The 11,594-nt window shown below is 41.3% G+C and overlaps 1 pseudogene; it reads right to left on the bottom strand.

The window, feature by feature from the left end:
• Positions 1–4,738: 4,738 nt before the first annotated feature.
• Positions 4,739–5,877, bottom strand: LOC135567267 (mucin-2-like; annotated as a pseudogene).
• Between the last annotated feature and the right edge of the window lie 5,717 nt (positions 5,878–11,594).

Below are 11,594 nucleotides of genomic sequence, written 5' to 3'. Positions count from 1 at the left end.
CCGGTGTTACCGCTCTAGGTCGTGGTTGTAATCTTTTGGGACCGCTCCTGTCATTGTTCGCATGGAGTAGTAACTACATTGTTGCGAAGCTTTGAAAAACAAACCATCAGGTGTATCAGATATACAGACAGTGTAACTGCAAGTCCCCCGCCCTCTCATATTCCCTCTATCGCTCCTGTGCTTTTTACTGCAGCAGACTCTCTTTTTATCCTAGATGCTCCTTGAGATGTTCAGTGTCGTTGGACATTTTAGTTATTGTTTATTGTAGTTTGAACTGTATTGAGTTTGTGTGGGACTATTTACATTTGGCCAAGAAGATTTTTGGACATTTTAAGGCCTTCTTTGTATTGTCTATGAACACACACTCCACACACCCATTCATACCGCCCCTCTGAGGTAATGCAGATTATATTGCAAATCATCTAATGTTGATGACTGGGTTCTTTCTTGTCAATTGTTTCTATGAAGTTGCCTTTAAATTGCTCTGCCATTATTATTGGTTGGGTTCCCCCTGTGCTGTGACATGCGTTTTATATGGTGTCTTATCTTTTCTCTCCACTGGCTATCTGGCAAACAGGCTACACTCTAGGCAGTCTTCTGCTGATGTGTGTGGGTCTGGTAGAGGTACTCTATCTATCCTACTCTTTTCCTTTCAGCAGGGTTAATACCTGCCTGGTGCCTGAAATAAAATCTTTATCTTTACTAGAGGTCGATCGATTAATCGGAATGGCCGATTAATTAGGGCCAATTTCAAGTTTTCATAACAATCGGTAATCAGCATTTTTGGACACCGATCATGGCCAATTACATTGCACTCCACGAGGAGACTGTGTGGCAGGCTGACTACCTGTTATGCGAGTGCAGCAAGGAGCCATGGTAAGGTGCTAGCTAGCATTAACCGTATCTTAGAAAAAACCATCTTAACATAATCACTAGTTAACTACACATAGTTGATGATATTACTAGTTTATCTAGCTTGTCCTGCGTTGCATATAATCGATGCAGTGCCTGTTCATTTATCATTGAATCACAGCCTACTTTGCCAAACGGGTGATTTAACAAGAGCATTCGTGAAAAAAGCAGTCGTTGCACCAATGTGTACCTAACCATAAACATCAACTCCTTTCTTAAAATCAATACACAAGTATTTTTAAACCTGCATATTTAGTTAATATTGCCTGCTAACATTAACTTATTTTAACTAGGGAAACAAAGTCACTTCTCTTTGGCATTCTGTGTAACAGAGTTAGGTATACTACAGAACTACATCTACCTTGTAAGTCTTAAATGTAATGTAATGTAAATGTATATGCAGTAGTTTTGGGTCACTTGCCTGCTGCGAACTGTGTGAAGACTATTACCCTCCTCCCTCTCTCCTCTTCTTCTCTCTCTCTCTCTCTCTCTCTCTCTCAAGACAGTTTAAGAATCCTCACCAAACGGGGGATGATTTAACAAAAGTGTATTTATAAAAAAGCACAATCGCTGTAATCTAATGTACCTAACCATAAACATCAATGCCTTTCTTTAAAATCAATACAGAAGTATATTTTACTAAACCTGTATATTTAGTTAAAGAAATCCAGGTTAGCAGGCAAGAACTAGTGAAATTGTGTCACTTTCATGCTCATGTGCATTGGCCAGAGTCAGGGTATATGTAACAGTTTGGGCGCCTGGCTGGCTAATTTGCCAGAATCTTACGTGGTATGACATAACATTGAAGGTTGTACAACGTAACAGGAATATTTAGACTTTCGATGCCACCTGTATCTTATCTAACGGAACGGTTCTGTATTTCACAAAGAATAAACATTTTGTTTTCAAATTATAGTTTCTGGATATGACCTATTAATGACCTAAGGCTCATATTTGTCAGTGTTATTATGTTATAATTAAGTCTATGATTTGATATTTGATAGAGCAGTTCTGACTGAGCGGTGGCTAGAGCAGCAGCAGGCTCGAAGCATTCATTCAAACAGCACTTTTTTGTTCGTTTGCCAGCAGCTCTTCGCTTTGTATTTCAAGCATTGAGCTGTTTATGACTTCAAGCCTATCAACTCCCGAGACTATGCTGGTGTAACCGATGTGAAATGGCTAGCTAGTTAGAGGTGGGCGCGCTAATAGCGTTTCAATGGTGACGTCACTCGCTCTGAGACCTTGAAGTAGTTGTTCCCCTTACTCAGCAAGGGCCGCAGGCTTTTGTGAGCGATGGGTAACCATGTCAGTGGGTAATCTATGTCGATGTGTTCTGGTTCAAGCCCAGGTAGGGGCGAGGAGAGGGATTGAAGCTATACTGTTACACTTGCAATACTAAAGTGCCTATAAGAACATCCAATAGTCAAAGGTACATGAAATACAAATGGTAGAGAGAGAAATAGTCCTATAATAACTACAACCTAAAATGTATTACCTGGGAAAATTGAAGACTCATGTTAAGAGGATCCACCAGCTTTCCATATGTTCTCATGTTCTGAGCAAGGAACTTAAAACGTTAGCTTTTTTACATGGCACATATTGCATTTTTTACTTTTTCTCCAACCAAATTGAACGTTTCATTATTTATTTGAGGCTAAATTGATTTTTATTGATGTATTATATTAAGTTAAGTTCAGTATTGTTGTAATTGTCATTATTACAAATAAATATATGTAAAACAATTTGGCCGATTAATCGGTATCTGCTTTTTTGGTCCTCCAATAAATCGGCATCGGCATTGAAAAATCATAATCGGCCGACCTCTAATCTTTACCCTTCAACAATACCGCTATTAAAGCACGTAGAAAAGTCATAGACCAACATATATTTTAAAAAATTATAATAGAATCTCTGAGAACTAACATCATAAAATAAAAAGCTACAAAAATTACAAAAACAATTAATTGAACAGTATTAAATGTGTTATTATGTTTGGAGCAAAAGAACACAGCATTAGAAATGGCAAAATGCATAGAATTGCAGGTAAATCACCTTAAAAACTGCAACAACTTCAGTCTCCAAGGCAGAATATGTAGAAATGCAGGAAATTAGCAACATTTTCTCTCAGTTTCATGGCAGAATATGAAGAATTGCAGGAAAGTAGATTTAAAACAGCAAAAATGTATCTCAGTGCCATGGAGAAGTTTGGAAAATTGCAGGAAAAGTGTCTTAAAATATATAAAAATCTAGCCCCACTGATGGCCTCTAAATGCCCACTCACGACTAGCCCACTGACGCCCACTGGACTGCCATGCTTTGTGCCCTGCCATGCCCACTGTCACGACCCCTGCCATGCCCTTTGTCACAACCCTCTCTCATGCCTACACGACCCCTGCCATGCCCCTTGTCTGATGCCCCTGCCATGCCCACTGTCACGACCCCTGCCATGCCCACTGTCACGACCCCTGCCCCCTTGTCACTGCCCCTTGTCACAGCCCCTGCCATGCCCACCACTTATGCTCCCTTGGTCAGCACATTTTTTTTAATCCAGAAAAAAAAAACTGTTATCTAAATATGGATATCCTAAGATTGGATGCAGCCACAGGGTCATGTCTATTCAGTAGGATTCCAAAACAGGAGCTAGAGTTGTTTTAAATGGAAAGCTAAGCACCTGAGATTCTTTCAAAGGATTACCCACCTACAGATTTATATTATAATTTCCATATTATATGCTCTTCATTTACAATATTTCTGTCCTACACTACCTCTTCTGACACACACCCTTGATAATGTGACCCTGAAGGGAACAGTGGCTTAATCAATACCAAACTAAATCAATAAAACAGAGAGGAGGGAAGTAATGGAGAGACTGTCCGGGGAGGGGTGACACGTTCTCCAGAAAGAGGGAAATGATGGGTTGGCGAAGTACAGTCAGTACAAATTGTGTCACAAAGCTAGCTCTCTGGCACTATCTATCTGAGTCACACAAAGGAGAGATGAAGGACATCCATAAGTTTAGAGTGGATATAGGAAGACTGGACAGAAAGGGTGGGGAGGAAGAGATCACTTAGGCAAGCTGGGTGACTCAGAGAAGATGACCAAGCCAGGAAAGACGGTTGATTGTCAAAGACTCCAGCCACCCAAGTCAGAGTTCTCTCTGCTACCGCACGAGCAAGCGGCACCAAGTCTGGGACCAAAAGCTCCATAACAGCTTCTACCCCCAAGCCATAAAACTGCTTAACAGATTAATCAAATGGTCACCTGGAGTATATTTGCATTGACCTCTCTGTTAATACGTTTTGCACTGACTCTTGCACAGACTCTGTACACTCACAGGACTCTAACCACACACTCACTACACTGACATTTCCAACACACACATGCATATTGACGCTACACATACACATATCCATTCACATTATGCTTTCTGCTACTCTCTGTTTAGATCTATATAGTCACTTTACCCCTACCTTCATGTGCATATTACCTCAATAACCTCATACCCTGCACATTGACTCTATGCCCTTTGTATACAACTTCATTATAGTTATTTTATTGTGTTACTATTTTCCTTAGTTTATTTAGCAAATGTTTAGCTTTTTTTAATTTATTTTTACTCTGCACTGTTGGTTAATGAAGGACTAGTAAGTAAGCATTTTACGGTAAGGTCTACTACACCTGTTGTAGTCAGCGCATGTGACAATTAGAATTTTCTTTAAGAGAGAAAAAACAAACCAGTGTAATTGCCCATCTACAGTCAGAGTGAAGACACAGTAGATGTGTATTTTACATGGGTGTGTGCATAGAGTGAGGGTGTGTTTTTGTTTTACCATGCCCACCTGCCCTCGCTGTACTGGGTCCCGCCGAGGAAGCCATATTTGTCAGTGCGTCTGACAGCCAGGCCATCTCTGAGTCTGACCCGATAGAGTTTCCATCCTCCCCCAGGCCAGACAGAGACTCCAGGGTCCCTGACATCATGCTGGCTGACTCTTAGGTGGCTGAGGGTGTCTGGGGCTGGGGCTCTGGGGTAGGGCAGGGAGAAGGAGACAGGTTCCTGGATCACTGGAGGGCTTAGGTGCCCTGCTCTGGAGGGGTGTGTTGGGTAGCTCTACCATTCTGGAGATTGGCTGGAGGGTCTCGGGTATGGGAGACAGGCTGGGGTGTCCAGTTTGGGAGGGGTTGAGGGTTTGAGTGAGGGTTTTGGATTTCTTTTGGTGGCTGAGGATTTTGTGCTTCAGGGGCTGCAGCTGCTGCTGTTTGGGTGGGAGTCTGGAGGAGGGGGAGTGCAAGTGGGGGCAGGAGGGGATATTCCACCATAGACTGAGGCTGAGCATAATCAGTAGCAGGATTAGTGTTCACAGTGACATGAACACTGGGGTAGAGATTAGGTGAGATTAAGACAAGAGGGGGCTGGTAGTCTGCTGTGTTACCCCCTGTACCTCTGCTTACTGTGGGCCTGTGTAGGGCCCTCTGAGGGGGCATTCAACAGCTCCTTGCCCCCTGGGTTACTCATTTCCTGCTTTACAGCCAACATTGGGCTGGCACCTGCCTCCATGTCTGTCTCCTTCACTCCCTCCCCCTGGCACAATGCTACATCTACAGGTGGTATAGCAGGAGTACCTAGGGCTATTACAGGTAAGGCGGCAGGTCTCTCTGGGGTTATTAGAGGTGGGGGCACTGGAGTCTCTGGAGTTAACGCTGATGAGACGCGTTTGGGGGGACTCGGTGGAGGTCCTCTCCCCCCTCTCTTGGGAGAAGGAGGGTGAGAAGGAAGCGTCTCTCCTGGTACAGTTAATGTCAGGAGAAGCTTTGTCACCGTACAGAGACTTGGGGATGGGGTTCTCCTTAGGGGCTCTGGGGTGGTGCTGGGGAGGAGAGGGGCAGTAGAGGGTATGGGGAAGGAGGGGGCAGCATGTGTGTCACCTATAGCTGGAGGTGAGGGATTAGGGCGGAGATTTCGGCCATGGCGCCTCCGCTTTTTTCTCCTTGACAGATGGAAAGAGAAGACAGAAAGGTTTCATGAGAAACCAAAGTTAACAGAACTCTTAATCATGATCACATGGAAACAACCTCTCCACATTTCCATAGTGTATTAGAGTAAATGACGTTGGACTGATGAAAATAAATAATACTGAGGCCATCAGTCCCTGCCCCACACTTGTCAAACAAGTTTTTCACAACAACAAAAGTCCTTGCTGCCACAACGTTAAATGAAGAAGTTGGCTGTATATTTCAAAATCATGGACATTATTTGAGAGATAGGCTAATGCCCAAAGTTTTATTGGCTACTATATTGGTGGAATTGCAGTTTTGAACAGTGGGAAGATTCTAATAACAGACAATGAAAACCAGATAAAATGTAACAAACAGTTCCTATATCTGAAAGAGGACATTGGACATTCATTAAGCACACCTACCCCTACTCTATGTCTTCTATTTGATATTTAGTTAGTGGACATGGATTTGGATTTTTCAATTATTGCCCATTGGGGTATTTTCAACAAGCACCATCTCCACAATACAGTAACAATACAGTAATAGGTAGAATTATGCATGTCTATCTGAGGTTTCGCTTTAATGTTGTTCAATATGATGATTTGACCTGTGTTATTTACTATACCCAAACCCACCTCTCCATTTCTGCCCAATATCTATCCAGTGTCATCGGACACTGAAAATCCACGGACAATCTACAGAGCTGGATGTTGACAATGACATGTCTACAATTCAAATACATTGTAGAATACATTCATTCAAGACTGCCTGGCCCTTGACGATCAACTCAGGTGTGGCCACAAACAATATCAAAGTGCATGCACTAACAAGCACAACAGTCAGACAAAATTACCTTCGCTAGCAACCACCGATGCAGTAACGTATTTCTTCTACCAAGATTACGGACAATATTATATTTATATTTCGCTGTGATCTAAGCAGGTTGGTTTGCTAACTCGCGTCAGCCAACACGCTAACTAACTACCTACTATATATACCTAAAAACGAACGATTGTGTTTTCATATCCTCTCGATGCCTCATTCAAAGCGACACAACTTCCCGATTCAACCACAGGAAAATTATATTGTTGCCTAACAGGCATCTTAGTTTTTTAGTTAACTAATGGTCCACTCCCTCCCTGACGTCGGGGCCCTGCGACCATAGGGTCCACGGCCTTGCCCAACCGCTTCCCTCTTCTATAAACTCTCTCGTGTAAACTTACCCACGGCCCGCGTGTCTACGTGTTCCGTCCGCCTGGACGCCCAGGGCAGGGTTTGTCCGCGGCCCCCACAGCTCCGGGTCCACTAAGCTCCTCCGTTCAATGAAAGCACGACAATGAGAGCTGGACTGTCCAGGCAACAAAAGTGAAATAAATAGACAACGGCTGAGCAGGTTAGGAGGCGCAATGTCCCCCAAAACTAGCTAGCTAGTTAGCCTACCTTGCTGGCTAATGATGTTAGAAGGGTGTTGTTAACCAAGCTGTCTGTTTGGGTTACTCTCTGGCATAACTGCAGAGTTTAAAATCCTGAGATGTATATCATTTTGACCAAATGGTATTCCTTTCTCCCAAACTGTCCTTCACAATCAGTGTGGATTTGTTGCTGTTAGACATTTAGCACAAATCGCCTGCATTTCCTACCGCTGACAGCCACGTGCGCGCTCCTGTTAGTGCGATCGGGCACTCACACGTATAGGCATAATCGGGACCATCTGTCAACACGAGTGCAGAACATGGCAAAGAAAATAATAATATCAGGTTAAACTAGAACTAAGTACATAGTATTTGTCTCAAATAATCTTTCATTTTCAAATATGTTGTTGAATCTGTATATGCACCATTTGATTGAACTAAACTATCTTCTGATTTTTCACGGTAGCATACATTTGCCCGATTGTCGCTGTCTCTCAGTACTCCGCTTCCCTCTGCTGTTGGTATGAGGCCATTACTTTTTAGAATTATACCGACATCTCTACAATTTAACAGCAGGTAGCACAATACTTTAAGACCAGTATGAGACCAGTAGTGGCATAAGATATTAACATTAACACGTTGTAAAACAAACTGTGTTGCCAATTGACTGACTTTCAGTTCCAATCATTACCATGAACATAATGTACATTATCGATGAAGTATGCATTATGATACATCATTCTACAAATATATTGTCGTAATCCTGTAATATCCTATGTTCTCCAAATCGTGGCTGAACAAGGATATGGTAAATATACAGTACCAGTCAAATGTTTGTACACACCTACTCATTCCAGGGTTTGTCTTTATTTTTTATTATTTTCTACATTGTAGAATAATAGTGGAGACATCAAAACGATTAAATAACACATATGGAATCATGTAGTAACCAAAATATGTTATATTTGGGATTCTTCAAAGTAGCCACCTTTTGCCTTTGATTTGCACAGCTTTGCACGCTATTGGCATGCTTACTTAGGGGGCCAATGGCCATTTTATTAATTATTCAGCAGTCTTTGGTACCCAGATCTGTGCATCGACTTCGACCTCATGGCTTGGTTTTTGCTCTGACATGCACTGTGAATTGTGGGACCTTATATTGACAGGTGTGCCTTTCAAACCATGGCCAATCAATTGAATTTACCCCAGGTGGACTCCAATCAAGTTGTAGAACCATCTCAGGATGATCAATGGAAATAGGATGCACCGTAGCTCAATTTCAGTCTCATACAAAGGTTTGAATACTTATGTAAATAAGGTATTTTTATTTTTAATAAATGTTCACAATATTCAAAAAATCAGATTTTGCTTTGTCATTATGGGGTATTGTGTGTGTAGATTGATGAGGGGGAAAGTATATAATACATTTTAGAATAAGGGTGTAACGTAACAAAATGTGGAAAAGGGAAAGGATCTGAATACTTTCCAGATGCACTGTACATTTGACATCCACAGTAGTACCATGCACAACAGAGGAGGCTGGTGGGAAGAGTTATAGGAGGACAGGCTCGTAATAATAGCTGAAATGAAATTAATGGAACAGAGTTAAACACGTGGTTCCCATGCGTTTGATGTTCCTTTCATTCTATTGTGTACTTTGTAGGTTTGAAGTCATAAGCGTTACTCAATTGTTATTGTCATTGATCCAACCCAGCCACTTACAACTCTGAGTGAAGCTCAACTAGCACAGGTCTTATTTATTTATTTTATTTGTTCACCTTTATTTATCCAGGTAGACCAGTTGAGAACAAGTTCTCATTTACAACTGCAACCTGGCCAAGATAAAGAAAGCAGTGCGACACAAACAACAACACAGAGTTACACATGGAATAAACAAGCGTACAGTCAATAACAAAAAGTCTATATACAGTGTGTGCAAATGACATGAGGAGGTAAGGCAATCAACAGGCCATAGTATTTGCATGTGTAAATATTTAGAAGATTGCTATGGAGAAACCAATCCAACACGGGACACCCAGACATGTCATAGAGTAGAATGGAATCCCTGACTGTTTACAAGGAACTCCTGGTTACTGGGTAGCCTCTCCTTCTTTCTTAAGTCTTCCCTCATTCTTCCCTTTCAAGCTTATGGTTCAGAGCATTCTCTCTCTGCACAACTGAAATTGTATAAAAAGAGGCTGCACCGCTGTTGTGACATACCACACATTGTTTGCTGTAACGTCCTCTGGCTCTCAACCCTCACAGTGTTCGGTTCCACCACTAGAGCTGGAAGTATTTACTTTGATTCTGGAGTCTGAAAAAATGTTTCCATAATAGCAACATGGTTGCATAGTTCACCATTACAAAACAACATCTGTGTAATCTCCATGGTAACTTTACATTTTTCTCTACAATGACTCACTGGTTTGTAACTAGGACACACCATTGACATAATGAGGTTAGAGAGAACGTAAAGAATGTGTAATTAATGTTTTAAACCTTGTGTTCCATGTGTTCCTCCATTTTGTTTCTCTTGCCATTTTCGAGTCACCATAGTCACTATGTGTTCCTGGACTTAGGCAGTTTCAGGAAGAGCTTGTGTAGTGTATTTTAAATTCTTGCTTGAGAAATAGTTTTTTGCTAAAAAGCAATTTTATGGGAATATATTACAGTAAGGTACTTATTCATTACCCAGAAATGATTTGATATTGATATAAAAACGACTGCATTGGGCCTTTAACAAAATCTAAAACAAACTGAGCAGGGCCAGACTAATGCATTTGGGGCCCCAAATATATGGGAAAACGGAAAGCTAGCTAAATATTGAATTTGAATATTCAATTAAATTGAAATCGAATTTTAAAATGGAATGCAATATTCATTCAATTCAGTTCATATTATGAATTCTATGATTACATTTGTGCATTACAAATTCTAAGATATATCATTAAAATGTAATATCGTAATATAAGTTCAAAATTATGGAATTCAAATACAGTTTCTGTTGGCAGTGAAATTGCTCCATATCTATTAACCAATTTACCACCTGGTGATATCACCAGGCAAGCTGAAACTCCCCCCATGCAAACCTGCTGATTAGGTCCTATGTAGATTGTATTTTCAACCAGAAAGTATCAGGAAATAACACTGAACACATTTTTTCACAGTTTTCCACTGTTAGCTTCATCAGCTGTTGTACACAATGATTTATATATATACAGTGCCTTTGCAGAAAGTATTCGGCCCCCTTGAACTTTGCGACCTTTTGCCACATTTCAGGCTTCAAACATAAAGATATAAAACTGTATTTTTTTGTGAAGAATCAACAACAAAGTGGGACACAATCATGAAGTGGAACGACATTTATTGGATATTTCAAACTTTTTAACAAATTAAAACTGAAAAATTGAAGTAAAAATTATTCAGCCCCTTTACTTTCAGTGCAGCAAACTCTCTCCCAGAGATTCAGTGAGGATCTCTGAATGATCCAATGTTGACCTAAATGACTAATGATGATAATACAATCCACCTGTGTGTAATCAAGTCTCCGTATAAATGCACCTGCACTGTGATAGTCTCAGAGGTCCGTTAAAAGCGCAGAGAGCATCATGAAGAACAAGGAACACACCAGGCAGGTCCGAGATACTGTTGTGAAGAAGTTTAAAAGCCGGATTTGGATACAAAAAGATTTCCCAAGCTTTAAACATTCCAAGGAGCACTGTGCAAGCGATAATATTGAAATGGAAGGAGTATCAGACCACTGCAAATCTACCAAGACCTGGTCAGTCCCTCTAAACTTTCAGCTCATACAAGGAGAAGACTGATCAGAGATGCAGCCAAGAGGCCCATGATCACTCTGGATGAACTGCAGAGATCTACAGCTGAGGTGGGAGACTCTGTCCATAGGACAACAATCAGTCGTATATTGCACAAATCTGGCCTTTATGGAAGAGTGGCAAGAAGAAAGCCATTTCTTAAAGATATCCATAAAAAGTGTCGGTTAAAGTTTGCCACAAGCCACCTGGGAGACACACCAAACATGTGGAAGAAGGTGCTCTGGTCAGATGAAACCAAAATTGAACTTTTTGCCAACAATACAAAACGTTATGTTTGGCGTAAAAGCAACACAGCTCATCAGCCTGGAACACACCATCCCCACTGTCAAACATGGTGGTGGCAGCATCATAGTTTGGGCCTGCTTTTCAGCAGGACAGGGAAGATGGTTAAAATTGATGGGAAGATGGATGGAGCCAAATACAGGACCATTCTGGAAGA

This window comes from Oncorhynchus nerka, unplaced genomic scaffold, assembly GCF_034236695.1.
Source record: "Oncorhynchus nerka isolate Pitt River unplaced genomic scaffold, Oner_Uvic_2.0 unplaced_scaffold_2262, whole genome shotgun sequence".
NCBI classification, from domain to species: Eukaryota; Metazoa; Chordata; class Actinopteri; order Salmoniformes; family Salmonidae; genus Oncorhynchus; species Oncorhynchus nerka.
Note: the sequence above shows the minus strand (reverse complement) of the source record. Positions and strands in the feature narration are given on the sequence as shown.